The 22,231-nt window shown below is 38.2% G+C and overlaps 1 protein-coding gene across 1 annotated transcript in view; it reads left to right on the top strand.

The window, feature by feature from the left end:
• PTPRD (protein tyrosine phosphatase receptor type D) overlaps window positions 1–22,231 on the top strand; it is a gene marked incomplete at both ends in the record, with an annotated part of 284,855 nt that overhangs the window by 69,336 nt on the left and 193,288 nt on the right. The gene's annotated exons all lie outside the window — the stretch shown is intronic.

Here is a 22,231-nt window from a genome sequence, read left to right as displayed (position 1 = left end):
TTACACTCTTCAGTTTGCAGGGATGCTTTTATGACTGAAGATTACTGTTTTGTATTGTGATATTACATGGCATTACTTGATTTGCAGAATTAACTGGTAGGGGCCTGTTTATAGGAATTGAAGGTGATTAGTCAGCTTTACAGAATTTAGAAGAAAATTTGGAAAAATGTATGATTTAAATTTTTTTTTTTGATCCTTCTGTCCCAACAAATGTACAGTGACAAGGAGGTTTCTTTTCTCTTGTTTTTCTCTGAAGTTAGATTTTTATTCAAAAAAAGAAAAACAAAAGATTTATTTCTATACTTCTATTAGCTATATTAATCAATACAGACAGTCCTGGCCTTACTGTTGGTGTCAACTAACAACAGTATGTATGTGTATAACAAATAATAACTCTAAGTACATACATATAGTTTTCTTAGAGGTAGTCTGGTATAAGCAAACCTTTTTAATGTCTAAAGTTCTTATTTCTAATGCCATGATTGTTCCTTCTGTTATCTTTTAAAAATTTTTCCCAGTCTAGCCACTGAAATTGGGGAAGACTGATAGTTAGGTTCATGTTTTAACAGCACCTGTTCTTAACTCCCTAAGATAAGGTTTTGCCTTTATTAACTGGTAGAAGCATTTTTTATACACAGCTTCCATGTTGTTGAAAATGAACATAAAATGACATTTTCATACTGCATTAAAAGTTTTAAAGGGAGATGGGAAGGGGGGGCAAGAAACAGTGTGAAAACTCAGGTAGAAGAAGTATTCTTTGTCTTCAGAGTTTCTTGAAATGTATTTACAAGACTTTCTGGTCTTGAAATGTGCTTGCACGTGTTTTGAAAGATACTGTTCTAAACCAACCAAAGTTCTCATTTTGGGGTTTGTAGAGAAGAAGCATCAGTCCTCGTCTCTCTATCGAGGGCCATGGTGGTGGAGAAAGGCAGAAGAATTGTCTGAGTGTCAAAACTGACTAACTGTAAAATGCAACCTGTTTCTTTGCTTGTCCTATTGATTATTTAATCAATTTCTTGCAAGGCATATGTGGCTCTGCTGCCTATTTCTTACTCATAGCTTAATGCTACTTCAGACAACACTAGCATCAGATCCTGTTTTAAAAACCATGCATAATGATATGCATATGCAAATGCCTGATGAACAAAAAAGTACATTATTAATTATGATGTTAAAATTTAAATAAATTTAAATTTTAAATATTAATTAAAATTAATTTTCTAATTAAAAATATGAAATATGAAAGATTGTGTGTTGTTTCCAGCCATAATACGTATAGCTTTTGCAACTGCTGGAATATGCTTTGGCCCCAGGAATAGATTTATGGATTTAATCTGAAACTGGGGACATAGGAGAACTCAAAAAACATACTAAGACTGTAAATTTAGATACAGAGGTAACATCAGACAAAGCAAGGACCATGCAGAGTAACAGGGCATTGTAAGGAAATTTTGGCAGGGGTAAAATTTTGAAGTGCTATAAGTACAATGACTTGCTATATTGCTTTCCAAGGCAAAGGACAGTTCAGTGCTAAGGGCATTAGTCTGGAAGATAAGTAATTCTATTATAAGCTTCTACTTTGCAAACTTACACAAATCTTCATCTTGTACAGTCTGCAATAGTAGCCTTGTGGAAAACACTCCATCTGCTTATGCCTTTGTGGGAAAGAGTGCCTCTGTGCCTCACGTAGCTGCTATAGAAATAAATATATATCATAGATGTGAACAGGAATTAACAGATGTAGTCAAATGCAAAACAGTGTAGTGAGTTGGATCTGTGCTTCGCTTAGGCTTTACTTATCCCTGGGGCATGTGTGTGACTCTGGATTGCAGAGGATACACACATACCTTTCATATGTTCTTCAAATCTTTCCATAATGGTGCTGTCACAGACCCAAGTTGGCATTTGTGCTTCTTGCAAGAGGGCACCCTCGGGAGGAAGTCAGAGTTTATCCACAATTCAACTCACCAGTATTGCAACCCTAATACTGGACGTTGGTGAAATCAGGGTGTTCCCAGGATTTGAAGTATGTACCTATATTCATTTTTATTTGTTTGTTTGTTTCACTAAATCCACTTTAACTGCTACAAATCATTTGCGCAGCACGGAACAGCAACATTTTTGCCAATATATGTGTATTTTTAGAGACAAACTTGTCAGTTTTTCTGTCTGTGGCAGTATAGAGTGACAGTAGTTCTACGCACTACAGGTTTTACCCTGTTTCGTTAGCTTCTTACAGTGTGCCCAGTCTGTAGTACTTGAGTCTCTAAGAACTATGAATATAAATGAAGTCTTTAGCTTCTGGGTGTTGAAACTTCACAATGTGAAAAAGGGCAGAAAAGGCAGCTACAGATGATTACATTTCAAGGCCTTAACAGAGGCAAAGTATTGGGCCTTTTTTCTGTCACCAGAGTAAATCAGGAAGTCTTCCAGGCTAAACTTTTACTTGCTAGGGTGAATATTGTGACAGTCTGGACCAAGAGTGAATGTCTGAGATAAATGGAAACTGCTTTTGATTTGCTGTGTATAAAGGAGGCGGCTGCTTTCCAGGACAGATTCACCCACATGAAAATGCTGAATTTGAAGTGAAACAAGGCTTGTAAGGAGAAGTCTGGAAGTCTCCTTCCAGACTAGAGGAGTCAATGCTATTTATTTTGGAGCTCTTTGTTTTGAAAATTTGTGCTGAGAACCATATGAGTGGAACAATGCTTTGATTCTTTAATTCAAAATTATTTGAATTAAACAACCAAAGACAATAAAGTGTAGGATCTTCCCATACTCTGCAGACATGAGAGATGGAATAGCTTTCCTTTTTTATTGTCCATTCATTTCTTGTTGGGTGGAAGTGTCGATCTGCGGGAGGGTAGGAAGGCCCTACAGAAGGACCTGGACAGGCTGGATCATTGGGCCAGGGCTAACTGTATGATGTTCAACAAGGCTCACTACTGGGTCCTGCACTTGGGTCACAACAACCCCATGCAACGCTACAGGCTTGGGGAAGAGTGGCTGGAGAGCTGCCTGGCAGAAAAGGACCTGGGGGTGCTGGTTGACAGCCGTGTGAACATGAGCCAGCAGTGTTCTCAGGTGGCCAAGAGGGCCAATGGCATCCTGGCTTGTGTCAGGAATAGTGTGGCCAGCAGGACCAGGGAGGTGATAGTGCCCCTGTACTCGGCACTGGTGAGGCTGCACCTCGAGTACTGTGTTCAGTTTTGGGCCCCTCACTACAAGAAGGACATTGAGGTGTTGGAGCATGTCCAGAGAAGGGCAACAAAGCTGGTGAAGGTTCTGGAGCACGAGTCTTACGACGAGCGGCTGAAGGAGCTGGTGTTGTTTAGTTTGGAGAAGAGGAGGCTGAGGGGAGACCTTATCACTCTCTACAACTACCCGAAAGGAGGTTGTAGCGAGGTGGGGGTCGGTCTTTTCTCCCTAGTAACAAGTGATGGGACAAGAGGAAACGGCCTCAAGCTGCGCCAGGGGAAGTTTAGGTTGGAGATTAGGAAAAACTTCTTCACCGAAAGGGTGGTCAGGCACTGGAAGAGGCTGCCCAGGGAAGTGGTTGAGTCTCCATCCCTGGAGGTGTTTAAAGAACGGGTAGACATGGTGCTCGAGGACATGGTTTAGTGGTGGACTTGGCAGTGCTAGGTTAACGGTTGGACTCAATGGTCTTAAGGGTCTTTTCCAACCGTAATGATTCTATGGTTCTATGACCTCAAGAAACTTAGCTTGAACTACCTCCTGGGAAGGTATACGATTGCAGCACAGAAGAGTATAGATTTTAAGCAACGATGGAGAAGGTCCAGTAGAGCAGGATACCTAAGTACATTCTACTGTCAATGCTGTTTGCTTTGTTTTCTTTGCTGTCTGGGAAGTAAAGAGAGACACTACACAGGGCACTTAAGCAGAAGGCAGTTTGTTTTCTCAGACCACAATTTTCTCTGTTATTGTTGATCGTACTGTGCATTATAAAAATATTGACATACAAGATCTTTCTAGCACAGGCACTGTATAAGGATGGAAGAATTAAAGAAAAATTTCTATGAGAAGTGCCTAGGGCAGTTATTCCTTTTTATGCTTTTTAGAAACTGATTGATTTAATGTCAAACAGTCACTGCTGCATAAAATAAAAAGTGAAATATTTACTGAACAGTGTTTCCCTGTCCATTGGTACACACAGAGACTGAGATTGAGATAATTGAGAGAGATGATTTTTATTAGACTCTCAGAAGTGCAGAACATTTCCACACTGTCTAAAGAAAGAACAACAACAAAAAAAACCCTAAACCAGAGATGATGAATCCAAGGTGCTACAATTTTGGTTTCTGCTGCTAGCAATAGATTCAATGATAACAAAAGCTCATTTTCTGTATTTTCACTGTACCCAGTAGTACTGAAATGAGAAGGAACTATTTTGAAGTAATCTGTCATCTGGGACAGCTATCTTTGAGGGCATGGAAATTAGACAAATGGAGTGGCACAGCTATAATGTTGGAAAATGTGCCATGGGATGTCTCTCATTTCTAGACGAACGAGGGGAAGGACTGTACATATTCTGGGTATGAGCTGCACAGTAGGAAAAATTTGCCGTGTTCCAGCTGGAGCTGTATAAACGATGTATACTAGTGTTTATCTGACTTAACAGTTTGCTGTGTAGTCACAATGATTATTGCCAGGGGGCTGCTAGTATGACAGGCTTTTGAAAGGGGCATGACTAGAAACAATGAAAGCAAGAAAATACCTGTATGAGAACTTCATACACTGGAAAGACATTTATCTCAAACATTTACTGCATGAGAAGACTTTTGAAGAGCCGAAGGAGTATCTTTCCCCCAAACTTCCTGAACTTTGAGATCATGCTATATGTAGCACCTTGTGACCAGAATTAGCATGTTCATTACAGTCCTATTTTTATTATGCCACTTTTTGAAGAGGAACACTGTTGTTCCTGCTGTGAAAATGGTATTTTGCAGTTTATGTTGTAAAGTCTCTCCTGTGGAGCTGTGCAACGAAGATTAAGGAACAAAACACAGCTGCTTGACAGTCACACAAAAGGATTTTCTGAAATAGTGAAACAAAAGGAAAGGTAGTCAATATAACTTAAGCTTAAAAAAACCCTTACAGGTGGTTATAGAATGGCATGCATATTTCTTGTAATGGCTTACAAAGTAGTACAGCATTAGAAATATTTAGCTGTAATGTTAGAAACTGTTTTGAAATATTTTCTTTGCGTATGCGAATGTATGTCGGGCAAATAAAATATTTGCCTTCCATGCAGTATAATTTGAAATACTTAATAAATTATTGATCTTTATAAAGATGGGGTGGTCGGATTTAACCACTAGCCAGAACAGGATACAAAAGAATAATTTTGTGAAATACATGGTCCATTTCCCATGGCTGACTTCTAAGTTATTGTGTGTTTTAAGTTCCTTTATAGTGCAGACATATACGTGGTAACTAATGTTAGTGGTTTAGAAAATACTGCACTTTATAAATTCTGTAACAATCAGTAAACATATAAGCGTCTATTACTGTAAATACATGATGCAAGGTATTGAGTTCAACTTCTAGGTATATACATTTGATCTTACTGATTTCACAGTTACTTATTGTTGACTTTTGTGTAGTTCTGTAAAAAGCTATGTTTGTAGTAGTTTGAAATATATGAAAATGATTGAATAACTGCTGTAAGTATTGTAAGAAGTTTCTGACAAGTGCTTCACCTCATGTTTTTTACAGTTAATACTCTTTTGTATTTCCACTCATGTCCCTAGATGCAAAATTTATCAACTATATTTTTCTCCTCAATCAGTGAATATTTTGGTTACACTTTTTTTTTCTTTGTTTTACATGTACAAATTTTCCCTTTTCTTATACACCATTTTATTACAAAGAACCTGCTACAGTCATTAAAAATTTAAAGCTATATGTTAGAAAGCTTCTTCCAAAAAGTAGAGCAGTCACTTTAAAAAAATGAATGAAACAGCAATCCCAGATTTCTTGGTTGTCAATGTAAATTCCAGTACCCTGGAAGTAGTCAAGACTTTCAGATATTAGTTACTTTGGAAAATAAAGAGTAGGCTGCTCAACTTATAAGACCTGTTAGGATGTCTTAAGAAGTTATCCATAGTCATAAGATTTTTTTGAGAAATCTGTCCTAACTTTATCCCTACGAACCATTTTCTTTACTCATTAAGTTTCTTTCAACTCTTTGTTGTCCTACGTATTCTTATAACATGATTGATTGTTCAGTTGTATTTGCTTGAATGAACATACATGGAGAAAGTTTTCCTGCTGCCAGCTGGTAATACCAGCTACCATTATGTCTTTGTAAAGGTTTATTTTTCTTCCTTCTATTCCTCACTGAATTTCATCCAGCCAAGTTTCTGTTTTACATACAATGCTGTAAAATTATCCAGTTCATTTTTCCATACTTGTACCTATGCATAGGATCAATTTTAATTTTTGAAATAGTAGCAGTAGAAGAAAATTATTTATGCCTGACGTTTATAGGGCAGTATGGATGGTCCTAAGAGATAAACATTGGCTTGAAATCAGTAAGCTGGCTAGGCTATATCATATTTGTTCTTATTATATACCTATGAAAGAAAAGAAACTTGTGGGTGCTAGTTCATAGATAGATGGCAGTTGTTGTGATCTAAGAAGAGGAATTGAAATAATACCAGACAAAAGCAGAGCAGTTCTATTTAGCTTGAAAGAATTCTTCACCGGACAGTTATGGCTGAGAATGTACACCTGTTAAATACTTTCAGACAACAGCTCAGTGACTAATTTTAGCATGACCCTCATTTGGGTATTCCCATTCTAGTATCTAGTGACTGCATATAGTGTTATAGGCATTTTTGAGAACAAGAGTGTGTATAGGCTGGCCACTTGGAAAATGCAAAGCTAAGCCATCCTGAGCAGATCAATTTTAAAATACACATTTGTTTTACACTTTTTTCCCACTAATTGATGCCTATGATGATTCAGTCCCTTTTCCCAGACTGTCATCCCCAAATAATCAGAAATCTGTCAGAAACAACTCACAATGAGAACAATGAAAAAGGAATTAGTAGGGAGAAGAGGAATATTTTTTCTGCCAGTCTGTACTTGCAGAACCAGTATCAGGTGATGTGAGCACAGAACTAAAGTAAAATTTCCTAACTCTGAAGAGCCATCGCCTGCTATATATAATAGGTTACCATTTTGATGTGTTTCCTCAAAGCCCGACCCAGATATACGCAGCACACAGATACAATATTACAAATGATCTTTACAAGAAAAGGTGGATCATTAACTATGTGTACAACTGCTGGCTGTTCCAAATAAGGATAGGTTTTGTTAGATTTCTGTGCCATAATTTTGATATTTTCCAGCACTGTGTCTGTGTACATATGTAAAAAATCTGCCATTTACCAGTTTCTGCCTGGATGTAAGGTAATTCAATTTAAATACAACTGTCATTCAGATTTGCATTGTGTTATTTTTTTATTTATTTGAAAAATGGTGGGCCATTTGTCTATTCTATTTGATACAAAAAATAAGTACAAAATAGTTTTTCTTACACCAACCGTTTTTAGAATGCAATCATTTTTCCTGGAATTAGTTGTCATGCATGTATTTAAGGCCCTTGGCCTTGTGTAGAGACCTACTGGTTCAGTATCAGGTTTTAAGATCATGCAAGCTTTCGTTGTTCAGTGGCCTAAAACCACTTCTTAATTGAAGCCAATGCCTTAATGAAAGCCAGTGCAATTAATCAAATGCCGTGTTTCTTGTTGTCATTGTAATCTGTGGCCTCAATTCTGCATGCAATTTATCTATCTGTATGTCCACTCACTTAACAAACTCTTATGATATTAATCAGCAATGTAATTGTCATTACTGCACAACATGAAAGTAAAATTGACAGCAGAATTCTAGGGAATTTTATCATGTCAATATTTCATATTGATTAAAAAAAGTAGTGTAATTCTAGACATTATCTGTTTGAGGAGATGAAACAATAATTATTTGCTCAACCCCTGACAATGTCAGCATATCTGTAAGGAACCCAGTGGTATTAGCAGCTTGGTAGTTTCAATTTAATTGTTATCACAGCAAATATTCATATGAGATGCCTAATATAGCATAATAAAACCAAGCCAATTACTAGAAAAAGACATTCATGTAGCAGGTCTGTCTTCAGCTTTCCAGGCTGGTAGTTTCTGTGAACGCTCATGTCTTATCAAGTGCACCATTAGGATGACAGAAATGTTTGCTGAAATATAGGACATTTGACACTAGTGTACTGAAGTGACAGTAAAATTAAACCCATTTTAATGTAATAAGTGTTAATCTTCAAATACAGAAAAAGCCTAGTAAGAATGCTTTTTCACATATATCTGAAAATATAATTTAAAAATTAAAGAAAGCTTACGTAATACTTCAGCTTGTTTAGCCTGGCAATAGGTCATAAAATAGTATTTATTACTGTGGTTGTTAAGTTTTCAAAGATTTGACATAGGAAACAAAATCTAAAAAGAAGAATATATACAAAAATATTTAAAATATTTTTCACAAACATATAAACATCAAAAGGAAGCTGAAATTCAATGGATCTTGTCAAAGCAAAAATATTTTGATTATTAGGACTGGTAATAAAACAATTCTGAAGCAATGACTTTTAATTGATGCAACAAAGCAAAGGAGGTTTCTTTGCGTTAGTGTGGTAGGATGTTGAAAGAACTGTGATTTAAATGGCCCTATGGGGAGGGAGAAACTTTTATGAATACTCTAAGGTTTGGACAGGATATAAAATCCTGTTACGATATATATCACTTCCCGGTATTTCAATGCTTGCCATAAACTGATGTGAAGTTCTGCAGCTGACATACTACTGTTCCATTTAGATTTATAGCAAAGATGCATTAATAAAGTTACCACTCACTAGTTCTGTAGCAAATGAAATTTCTTTGTCTTCACTTACAAATGGATAAATCATGTGCAAAATTGTGACTTAAGTCTATCGTGATTTAAATTACTCTGTTAAAATAATTTACTGTAAAACTACTGCAAAGAATCTACTGTGATGTAAAAAGTTAGATAGTAATAGTAACATCTTAGCACTTTAGTTTATGTTGAATGCATCTTGTGATGGACAGTGTCAGTACATGCTTAATATGACAACAGTTAAACAGAATAATGAGGTAATTTTTCAAGTGGAAAAATTTCAATAAGCTTTTCAGTCAAATACAGTCAAAAAGTACTGATTAGACCTAGGTGTTTCATTAGGATCATCAATACATCTGAATCTTGGCTTATGACACTGTGGTCTTTCATAGCATTGACATATTTCAGGAGATACTGCCTTAAGAATGCATATCTGAATTATTGTTATTATTGTTATTATTGTTATGGCAGGATCCCTCTCAATCATCTACTAAAGGTCTTGGGAGTCTGGGGAGGTCCCTGCTGACTGGAAGCTAGCCAATGTTATTCCAATTTACAAGAAGGGCATGAGGGAAGACCCAGGAAACTACAGACCTGTTTGTTAGTCTAACCTCTGTTCCTGGAAAAATTATGGAGAAGATCACACTGAAAGGCATTTAAAGAACAATGAAGTCATCAGGCACAGTCAACATGGGTTCAAAAGGGAAAGTCCAGTTTAACTAATTTGGTATCCTTCTATGATAAGGTCACTCACCTAATGGATGAAGGGAAGGCAGTGGATGTAGTTTTTCTAGATTTTAGTAAGGCTTTTGATACTGTCCCTCTGGACAATTTGTCCAGCTGGGGGCTGAGCAGGTTCACGGTGTGCTGGGTGAAGAACTGGCTGAAGGGCAGAGCTCAAAGGGTTATAGTGAATGGGGCTACATCTGGCTGATGACCAGTTACCACCAGTGTTCCTCAAGGTTCAATTCTAGGGCCAGTTCTGTTCAATATATATACCAACTATCTGGATGCAGGAGTTGAATGCACCATTAGCAGGTTTTCTCATGATACCAAACTGGGAGGTGCTGTTGACCCTCTTGAGGGACCTTGCAGAGGGATCTAGATAGATTGGAGCACTGGGCAATCATTAATGGCATGAAATTTAACAAGACCAAATGCTGGATTCTGCAACTGGGATGGAGTAACGCCTGGCACACGTCTAAATTGGGAGAGGAGTGAATGGAGAGCAGCCCTGCAGAAAGGGATCTGGGGGCACTGCTTGGCAGGAGGCTCAATATGAGCCAGCTGGACAAGAGAGGTGATTATTCCACTGTATTCAGCATTGGTGCGGCCTCAGCTGGAGTACTGTGTACAGTTCGGGGCCCCACAGTTTAAGAAGGATGTGAAGGTCCTTGAATGTGTGCAGAGGAGGGCAAAAAAGCTGTCTGTTCTGTTCTGTTCTATCCTATCCTACCCTACCCTACCCTACCCTACCCTACCCTACCCTACCCTACCCTACCCTATCCTGTCCTATCCTATCCTATCCTATCCTATCCTATCCTATCCTATCCTATCCTATCCTATCCTATCCTATCCTATCCTATCCTATATTTAACAGTAATTAAAAAAGATCACTTAAAGGAGAATGCTAAACATGTTAGCTTCACAATTCCCTTAATTTTCAATCAATGTAAGTTTTTTATATGAACGTGAAATGGTCTTGTTCTTTCTGTGCTCATTCATATTCTCTTCCTTTCAAAAAGAAATCTGTCCTGGAACAGTACAGCCATATTTTTGTATACCATCTAACTTGGCTAAGAACTGTTCTTCATTACTGTGAGTATCCTTGTAAAGAAATCTATTTTTTATGATCACTGCTATGTATGGCAGTTATAAAGTACATTTCCTATTTAATCATTTGAAATTCAGTGCTTCTAACTTAGTACCAAGCTCAAAAGCTCATTTTAGCTCCCTCATATTCCATTGTTTCAGCTGTTGCACTGCCATGTTTTCACTAGGCCTGTAATTTATTTTAATAAAATATGTCATCTTGTCTTACGTGGCGTTATCAGCCAAGCTCCTAAGATAAACAAATCTGTATAGACAACCTCTATCTTAATGTTCACACAGAGATTTATTTGGGTTTTGGCTGTATAGATAAGGAAGAAGACTATCTGGGGAATCCTCTTCATTATACCTGCAGCAAAATGACTTTCAAGAAAAGCTAACTGAGTGGCTGAAAAGTTGCCAGGGTTTTTTTTTTTTCAAAAAGCTGCTGTCACTTGGAACTTGATTTATGGCAAGAAGATGAAGCCAAGTGCAGAAAACCCATTAGTAAGCCCAAAAACAATGATTTGTTGTTGTGGTGTGTTTCATATAGCAGACAGAGGACAGAATTGAGAGTATGTTAAAGTCAGTGAGAAGACGGTCTTCTTAGCTGGACTTGAGATTGGTCAAATCTTGATGATGGTCATTAGTCGCAAAATGTCAAAACCACAGAAATCAAGCAGAAAAAAGTCTCAGGCTGTACTGTTCACATTTTTCAAACCTGGAAACCTAAATCTAGGCTTATTGGTAGTTCCTCTGAGAGGTACTGAGCACTTTATATTTCTAAGGATACTTAGATACTTCAAAATTCTGGGTTTTTTTTTCTTAAGTCCTGAAACAGAGGAGGATAGATCTTACTATGAGATACTTGGGGTGGAGGGTGGTGGTGGTGGTGGTGTTTAATGAGTTGCCTAAACTCAAGTGTCAGTGTAAGTAGCTATTCTTAAATGGTGGCCTAATTTTCCTGTGTTCTGAATGTGGCATTTGGTTGCAGCAAGATCCTCCAGAAACTCAGCCCTTTGGAGTTCAAGAATCTATGTGGTTTTAGCCTTAATGCTGGCTGATAACTCATGAGAGAGAATTTTATAAAATAGATTAATATTTAAAATAAATTTTATGTACATTTGAAACTTCTGCCATTCTTAAAAGACAGGAATCTATGCATGTGGTGTGCGTCATAGAGACTTTCTTTCTAATGAGTGAGCCCAATAAACAAGGTGATATATCAGATACTTATTACTAGTGTCATTTCTTCATCTGCAGAAATTGATTTTATTGCAAGAGAAAAGGAGAAGGGTGCGATAGGACATCAGTTGGTCCAAGTTGTTTTAAGATTGGATTTTTAGATTAAAAATACAAAAAAGACAGAGCCGAGAACCTCATGGACAGATTTATTGCAGATTTCATATTAGAGGGAAGAACAGAAGGAAAGGTAGAGGCTGAACACAACTAAGGACAGTTTAGCTTTCATCCTCAACTGTTAATATAGGTTGATTTAGGCTCTGATGCCTGAAACATATGTCTAATTCTGCTTTGCAGATAAGTCATGATGGTTGGTCTGTTCTTTTTTTTTTTTTTTAGGTGAACTGGGGGCAGGGAGAAAAATTTGGAAAAGAGGCCATAAATACATTCTGTTTTCAGTAGATCTATAATAACTAAGTTTAATTTACTTCTGCTTGTAAGGGGCCGGGGGGGAACCACTCTCCCAGTAGCATAGTCATTTCCAAGTGCTCAAGAAATGTAAGTGTGTGTCTTTGAAATCATGAGCTAAGTTTAAAAATAATTGGACTGTTTTAATGATTAAAATTGGGGATTTATGGGTTTTGATCTTGTAGGACTTAAGTTTTCTATTTTTTCTCTTCCTTAATAAGAATTAGAAAGTTTCAAAAGAATGACAGTCAAATCATGAATACCGATAACAAATTGCAATTTAAAATTTTGATAACTTCAACATTTCTAAACATTTAAAATATAGAGGAAAAGATGAGATTACTGAAAATGGTAAGGTACATGGTTATTTCACAGGCAGATAGTTCTTTCCAACTGTTCTTACGTCTATATGCTTTGCTTTCTTTCTCCCAGACAATACTTTGTTTTTCCTTTAGAATTCGCTAGTTCTCTTGTCTTTGACCATGAAAACACTCTTAGTGGACAGACTATTAAGAGAGTGCAGCAAGCACCATCTTCCTCCTATGACAAAGTGACCGAGACACAGCTCTTCTGCCCACTCTTTCATCCATCTGTCCAGTGGTGAGAAGTTCCTTTCATTCCCTTCCAAAGCCAGTGTTTATTAAAGCAATGGGAGAAGGCCACATTTTTTTTTGCTCATTTTTATTTCTGATGGGCTGGCAAAAAAAATAAAATTAATTTCACTAAGGCATGCTGTGACTTCTTCCTCAGTTCATCGTGCCTGCAAAGGCCATTGATGGTAACATGTCCGCTTGGTCTCTTTTAAACAGGGGATCGAATCATAACCTGCAATTCTTTGTTTTCATCTTCACGATCTGGTTAAGAATCTTTTCTATAGACAGGATTGCTAGCAAGATAATTCACACGCCTTATACTAGGCAAGAAGTTAACAAGAGAAAGTTGTCTGGCAATGCGTTTCTTCAGTTACCTCCCCTAGATTCCACAAAGCATCTCTAGCCCAGCCATTTGGGATTGGTTCTTAAAAGTGGATGTTGGAGAGATTGCAACTTAGCTTTTATCCTCGAGACAAGATAACTGGTTAGGTCAGTCATCAATGATTGATTTACTGGTTCTCAAGAGAACAGGAAGAACTGGGATTCTGGTGTTGCTTCTTTGGATCCTAACCATGTGTGAAGGCACAACGCCCAGTAGAACAGCAACATTCCTCATATTGGGTGACACCTTATTTTTTTACCCCTAGACTTACCAACACTTCAGTTCCCAAGTCGCGCTTTCCCTTCTTGCTCCATTAGATTACTTTGGATCCCAAAAAGCTGCCTACACTTGCAAATTGCATCAGTCCTGATGTATAAGAGCCTTCCAGTAAGTGCTATAACCAATTTTTACCCCAATTATCTTAAGAAAGCATGAATATTCAATATCATACTAAGAAGATGTGCTTTTCCTTTCTTTGCATATTGTGGAAGCACTTTCTGGTTTTTTGCAATCCTCTCATATAATAGTGCCTATTCTGAGGCACTGTTATACCACCATTTGAGAGGGACTTCATGTCCATATGTTTTAAAATTTTAAATTTTAAAATAAGTTCTCAAGTGATTAAGTGGGTAGGTAGGTAGGTAGTCACATTTGGGTAGAGATCACCAAATTTTACATATACCGGTTTTGTGTGTGCTTAAAATGGATGGCTTTGGTATTTGTTGTGTCCTGTGAAATTAACCTTTTGAATAAAGGAGAAAATTAAAAGAGTTGTTTTTCAGCAGAGGTAACTGGTGAAGGGAGAATGAAGTAGTGAAAATGAAGATCAGAAAGTGGATTCTCTGTTTTTAAGAAGCTTTTTGTTTTCTGTCAAAAGATGTCAGATCTCTTTTATGTGTTTCCTGTTGCACTTGGGGGTGTGTGTGTTTCTTTCTATTTATCCTCAAAATTAGATGAAAGTAAAAGTACAATATACAAAAAGTTGAAAACTATTATTGTGTCTTACTTATATAGTACAGTATAATATAATAGAATACACTATCAAAGCAATGCAGTAAGATTGAGAAGAATAAAAACAGTCACTCAAATGCCAAAGTTTTGGTAAACTAAACGTAACAAACTGACTATGAGTTATAGAAGGGATGAGAGAAAGAACAATCCTACCATGAGCTGGGATGTTAATGAATGTGATTTGGAGATTATGACATTTGTTGCTCCTTGAAAAAATGAGTTCTGACAAAAGGAATAAGCTGAGGAAAGATTTGCTACTGTATCATATACCTAAACGTCTTTGGGAGCATAATTTATTTGAGCGTCACCTCACCAAAATTGCATATTCTGACCACAGGAAGTCTTACCAATATGAATAGCTCTAGAAAAGACTTAATTTTATTTATTTTTTCCTGGCACATTTGCATCAGTAGGAGATATTGTATCATCATACCACAGGCGAATAGAACTATAGGCTTCTACAGATACGTTAACCAGAAAAGGAAGGTTGAAGAAAGCATACCCCCTCTGATGAGCAAAAGTGGCGAGCTGGTAACAACAGACAAGGAGAAGGCTGAGGTACTCAAAAATTTCTTTGCCTCAGTCTTCACTGGCAACCTCTCTCCTCACACTTCCCAAGTCAATGGGCCATTTGATGGGGATCAGGGGGGCAGAGGTCCTCCCACTGTAAGGGAAGATCAGGTTCATGACCACCTGAAGAGCCTGAACGTACATAAGTCTATGGGTCCTGACGAGATGCATCGCAGGGTCCTGAGGGAATTGGCTGATGTAGTTGCTAAGCCACTCTCCATGATATTTGAAAAGTCATAGCAGTCAGGTGAAGTCCCCAGTGACTGGAAAAAGGGAAATGTTGCAGCCATTTTTAAAAAGGGTAGAAAGGAGGACCCTGGGAACTACCGACCCGTCAGCCTCACCTCTGTGCCTGGGAAGATCATGGAACAGATCCTCCTAGAACCTACGCTAAGGCACATGGAGGACAGGGAGGTGATTTAAGACAGACAGCATGGCTTCACCAAGGGCAAGTCCTGCGTGACCAACCTAGTGGCCTTCAATGATGGAGTGACTGCATCAGTGGTCAAGGGAAGAGCTACAGATGTCATCTGTCAGGACTTCTGTAAGGCCTTTGACACGGTCCCGCACAATATCCTTCTCTCTAAATTGGAAGGATATGGATTTGATGGGTGGACTGTTCGGTGGATGAGGAATTGGATGGATGGTCACATCCAGAGGGTAGTGGTCAATGGCTCGATGTCCAGATGAAGATCAGTGACCAGTGGTGTCCCTCAGGGGTTTGTACTGGGGCCAGTGCTGTTTAATATCTTTGTCAATGACAGACAGCGGGATCGAGTGCACCCTCAGCCAGTTCACAGATGACACCAAGCTGAGCGGTGCAGTTGACACGCCTGAGGGACGGGATGCCATCCAGAGGGACCTGGACAAGCCTGAGAAGTGGGCCCATGTGAACCTCACGAGGTTCAACAAGGCCAAGCGCAAGGTCTTGCACCTGGGTTGGGGCAATGCCCGGTATTGATACAGGCTGGGGGATGGAGGGATTGAGAGCAGCCCTGAGGAGAAGGACTTGGGGGTAGCGGTGGATGAAAAGCTGGACGCGAGTCAGCAGTGTGCTCTCCCAGCCCAGAAAGCAAACTGCATCCTGGGCTGCATCAAAAGAAGCATGGCCAGCAGGTTGAGGGAGCTGATTTTGTCCCTCTGTTCTGCTCCAGTGAGACCCCACCTGGAGTACTGTGTCCAGCTCTGGGATCCTCAGCACAGGAAGGACATGGACCTGTTGTGGCAGGGCCAGAGGAGGGCCACAAAAATGATCAGAGGGATGGAACACCTCTGCGAGGAGGAAAGGCTCAGGGAGTTGGGGTTGTTCAGCCTGGAGAAGAGAAGGCTGTGGGGAGACCTTATTGTGCCTTTCAGTACTTAAAGGGGGCTTATAAGAAAGATGGGGACAGACTTTTTAGCAGGGCCAATAGCGACAGGACAAGGGGTAATGGTTTTAAACTAAAAGAAGATAGATTCAGACTAGACATAAGGAAGAAATTTTTTACAATGAGGGTGGTGAAACACTGGAACGGGTTGCCCAGAGGGGTGGTAGATGCCCCATCCTTGGAAACATTCAAGGACAGGCTGGATGGGGCTCTGAGCAACCTGATCTGATTGTAGATGTCCCTCCCAATTGCAAGGGGGATGGACTAGATGACGTTTAAAGGTCCCTTCCATCCCATGATTCTGTGATTCTATTATGGCCAAAGTCTGCAGTATATACCCTATCTTACAGAAGGACTGGGGTGAATAAAACTGAATTCACTGTAAATACAAAGTGTGAACCTAGGGGTAAGAAAAAAGAGCAAAGGGAAAAATAAAGAACATATATTGGAGGTTAGACAAAATATGTAAATGCTGCAATCTAAAAGTACAGAAACCTTTATTCTTAAAAACAAAATACTGATTTTTGTCAGGTGCTTTTTACCGTGATCAGTGAAAAATGTTTCAAAGAAGGAATTCTGCACTTTCCCCTTCTTTCCCTAATCTACTTTATTAAATAAGTATTTCATGAATGAACTTGAATAATTGGCTTGCTTTTTACTAGTAGGAGGAACTGGGACAAGCTGCTTAAACCCCTTATTCCATTATACACTTAGCTTTACTCGAGATATAGCCTAAGTGTGCCCATAGGAAGGCTTAAATAGTTTATGGTTTGTGCTGCATTATGACATTTCCTCCTGTATTTAAGAGCAAAGTATTAGAATGCTGCATTTAGATAAAACTCTGAGTAACAGGAAACTTCTCCAATGTTTTCATTGCTGCACACCAGATCAGTAGGAATTTTGTTATCCTGCAAAATCATTGGTGATATCTTAAGGTGCATGTTGTATCCTGGTAACTTAGTCTCTGCTAGCTCAAAGCCAGTAAGTAACGGGAGCATGTAATGTATTGCTTCTTTCTAATTTTTAGGAATATTTTATTGACTTTGACAGAATGATCACAATGAGTAATGCATCAGACTTTTCTGATTAATTTTTTGTGAGTTTCAATGAATAACTGCTAACTAATTATTTTTCATTTAGGATGTAGAATGTCTTGATATTAGAGTAATTACAAGGAATTTTCTGATGAAAAGGCCATTTACTAAATCGTTTAAGACCTACAGTAGAGATCCCTAGTGCTCCTTCATTTTAGCTTTTAGAGACTGGCACAATTTTGTGGAGTGGCAGCTGCTATAAGAGACATGAAGAATCCTGAGAGTGGAATCTAGGAGTGGATGTCAGTGAATGGAATTTAAGTTCATCCAAGCGAAAATACTATACAAAAAGTTTATTTCATCTTAAGAAAATGATGCTAAATAATTTAGTTTTGTTACTCAAAAAAATAAATATAAAAACTCCAAAACCACATTTCTCCAGATAAAGTAAATTGCAGTTCCTACATGTTAAATCAAATAGCATTACTAAGGCAAATGAAGATAATGATCTCTAGGCAAAAATAATTATTTTCTCTCTCTTTTTTAATTTTATATGGCCAAGCTGTGAATGCAGGCTGGGATGCCTCTTACCATCCTTTTTTTATGCTTGTTTTTTCTACATAAACTGTTGTCAGCGCATACTTTCAGGATGTGGCAGAACCATATCAACGGAACAATATTTGAAGCACAGTAGACACCCAATAGCATGATATTGTTATCTGAGTAACTGCTGCAATTAAATCATTCTATTATTGAAAAAGCCAATATAAGCAGGGGTAGTTGATGGCAGAACTAGTTAGTGTGGCTAGCTAGTTAGGGGACATGCTTTGTATGCTTGGCCACATTGTTTTATAGCATAACATGGTAATATAGGAATGGATGACAAACTTAATTGAGCCTTGCTCTTGTTTTCCTACTTTGGCTGATGATGCAATTGGTTTGCCCACTCTTAACTTCACCTGCATTATAGTAAATTTGTTAAGTGTGTATATTTTCCTATGTGTGGAAGTTAGATGTTTTTCTTCCCCATTCTTTGAGAGTTCTGCAGTTTTGGAATGCCTCAGATGACACTAGGCGGATGTTTGGAAAAGGATTTTTAACTAGTGGGGAAGAAAGTTTCTGCTAAAGACATGTGGTAGACCTGTCACCCATTCTGACCATCATACAGGTTGCATTGTAGTTCTGGATTTTGGGAGAGCAGCTTTCTCTTTAAACTAGGGGAAGAGAATTTCAGATAGCTGGATAAAAACTGCTATATCGCCATGTGAGTACTGAATGGAAGATTCTTATCCAGGACTTTCTCAAAGTGTGTTGAATAGCTTCTATTATATAATGGATAACCTACCACATACCTGATTTTCAGTTAAATAAATAATTGACATTACTAAATATTGTAGCATCTTCTTTCCTGTAAGTTGGAGCTTTGGCAGATATTATGCAGGATTTTATGCAGTTCCTGAAGTTTCGAATATGAAATTTCCATTCCAGTCTATTTTGCCAGCTCCTTAGAGGTGTAAGATCACCAAATGCGACCACATATGAGAACTACAAAGATATTCACAGTGGAGCTTTCTGTCTGTTTCTTGTGACTGTGATGTTTATTTTCTTGTAAAATTAATTACATTTTAGGAAGCTGTGTGCTTTAGCCGTGGAGCCTGGCTGTCAAACTTAACATTTCCTTTGATGACTGTGAGGAATCCCATAGACATAAGTGGGCTTGATGACCTGGTGTTCCAGGCTGAAGAATAAAAAATTCCTTTGGTGAACAGGCTCCAAAAGAACCATACAACATCATAGTTACTCTGAGACCCTTAAAATTGACTATAAATAAAAATTGACTATGAAGGAAGTCAATAAAATTGTCTCTAACTAGAGTAACGGCAGTAGATTCTTCATCTGGGACATTTTGAGTCTAGCAGGAGGATCATATGACTTGCTAGAATTTGCCGTGGCAGTATTGAAATAGAAACAAGGTGTTTGAAGTCTGTGCAGTATTAAACACAGTTTTAAATGTTTTACTCTTCCTTGGGTACTAATTCAAAGCATCTCCTCTGTATACTACCTATTCTATAGAATATGCTAAACAAATTTGCATATTGTTCTCCCCTGTGAGTCCCAAATGTGAACTTTTTTACAGTTGTTATTGCTGTTTTAAGGTATTCAGTTATCCTGAAATTCTGACAGCTTGCAATCTTTTTATCAGAATTATTTTATTATATCAGTTTAGTTCCATCTGGAAATCAGAGTCAAGTGTGCATATAACTATTTATTCCTGATATGGATTTCTTATATATGAGGAAATAAAATCAGTAAATATCTTACACCTACAAAGACAAAAATGTCTTCTCTATCTCAGGGACAGAATTGCTTTGGGTTTACGTATTCTTCAACTGTTTAAAACTGGTATAGAGGCTAGTTCTATCTGTAAAATTCCTATCTTCTGAAATAAAAGTGCATTTTTGAGTGTCTATGGAAGGGCAGCAACAGATAGGCAAACCATTCATTGCTGTCTTGTAGCTGTCTGTTAAAAAAATTCCAGTATAATTACTTGGGTTTTGAGGGAATCTGTTAGAGCTTTCCTACTTAGAGAATTTTATCACAGCGTTCACTGATATTCCTGCTTAGGTTTAATCTTCCTGAGAAATGTTTATGCAAACATTGACATTTAAATTTGAAATAGGTTAAAAGCCTTGTCACGGGCAGTATGATGGGCAGTGTGACTAGATTTACCAATAATCATTGACTTTCCATCACAAGTACTGCCAGAATACCACTGTTTTAACTTGAATGAGCATGCCTCTGACTCATTGAAGTGCCACACAGAAATAACAGTTGCTTCTCATAAAGTCAACCACAAAATGAAAACATAGCCTAAGGTTATTGTTATTGCTGTTTTAAAATTACAGACCCTAGATTTACTTGTTAAGACTTGATATTTGCATTTCACTGTAATAAAAAGGATGTTTATTTGATGTCTTTTAAATGGCTGTGCTGCTCATTTCCATGAAATTTGGCAATATAAGCATGCATTTGTAAAGCAAAATGGGAACTGGAAAATCATCCATTGGAAATGGCATCACAAACACATGATTTCTTTTTTCATTTATTTTATTGCCACTTATTTTGGCACTTTTTTTTTTTTTAATTCTGCCCATTCTCATTCTGTATACATTTATTTCTGTCATGGCAAGCATGTCTTCAGCTGAGTGGATCAGTAAGCAGTTCTTTTTAATAGGATTTTAATACCTCCTATGAGTTAGTAAATGTGAGATTAGGTAGAAGTGATGTGTGCCAGACACCTGTGGGGGCTGACTGAATTTCATTTGCAAAGTATATTCCAGGTCATTAGTACCTGAGCTTCCTCCTACTTTTAACAATTCCAGATATTTATGAAATTTGCAGATGTAGTATTACAGAACTCTAAGAGAAAACACAGAAAATAACAGAGCATGGAATAACTCCACCTTTCTGTTCTAAGAGTACACCAGAGTGTATTTTTTAACAGTACACAAGTATAACAGGTCAGTTCACATACAGTGACTGTTTTATGTTCTTAACATATATCTGTGGAAAGACAGCTTCATAAACTGCATAACATGATGGTAAAATAGTTCTGATAGCAAGCGTCTGACATTTCTGCCTCTCTTTGTAATTTAAAAAAAAAAAAAGTTAAATGAATGGCTCCGAGGACAAAAAAAGAACCCGAAGAAATACAAAACAGAACCCTGTTAAAATGTTGACCACTAGTTTAGTCCAATTATTTATGGCACTTGTAGCCTACATAAATATTAACCTGTCAGGTAATAAAACATGCTAAATAGACCTACATTAATGTCCCACTGTCATTGTTTTAATATCTGTTGAGCTACATTATTTGTAATAAAGTGATTTCTTGAAGAAGTGGTTGCCAGAATAGATTTCTTTAATGGTGCCCAGGAAAAAGAAGAGTTTGACAACTTAACAAGTTATTTCCAGATATATTGCCAAAAGAAAACACATCATCTTAACAGTATTATTTTTAACGATTTTGTGTTGGAAGTCACAGTCAACTTGCTGAATGTAAATTTTATATTAGAACAAAATGTTCCTAAGTAAACAAATATTTTAATTCATTGTACGTTTAGGGAACAGGGTATTTGTGCTAATATTTCAGTAGCTAACTCATAAGACACTTGGGTATATGGCTGTTTAAGGAAACCAGCTTATGTCTCACATAACCAAATGAAGGCTCAGATTTCTGCAAAGAAAGGCAACAGTATCCTGGGCTGTATGAACAGGGACAGAACCAGAAGAGCAAGGCAGGAATTATTGCCCCTGTGCTCATGGCTCGTTAGACCACATCTGGCTACTGATTACAGTTTTGGTCACCCCAGGACAACACAGTAAATATACAGACAAAATGACAGGAGTTGAGGGAAGGTCACTGAGGCAGTGGGGCTGGACCCTTTCCCCTGTGAAGAGAGGCTGTGGGACTGGGGCTTGTTCAGCCTGGAGAAGGGAAGGCTTCAGGGGCACCCAACAGCATTCCCAGCACCAACGGGTGGGATGGAGGAGACGCAGCCAGGCTTTTCAGAGTGGTGGCAGTAGAGGGCGAGAGGCGAGAGGCAGAGGCACAAGCTGAAACCCAAGAGGCTGAGGTTGGAGATAAGGAGAAGCCTTTTCCCCACAAGGACAACAAAGTGGTGGGGACGGGGCTCAGTGAGGTTGGACAATCTCCATCCTTGGGGGTTTCATGCCCCAACTAGATGAAGCTCTGAGCAGCCCGATTCGAGCCCACCACTGAGCCTGCTCTGTGTAGGTGCTGGGGCTGGAGACCTCCCCAGGTCCCTGCCAGTATGAGTGAGCCCTTGATTGTATAATTTAGAGGGAAACACATTTCGCAGCTAA

This window comes from Platalea leucorodia (genome assembly GCF_965183815.1).
Source record: "Platalea leucorodia genome assembly, chromosome: Z".
NCBI lineage: Eukaryota > Metazoa > Chordata > Aves > Pelecaniformes > Threskiornithidae > Platalea > Platalea leucorodia.
This window is presented reverse-complemented; position numbering and strand designations above follow the sequence as displayed.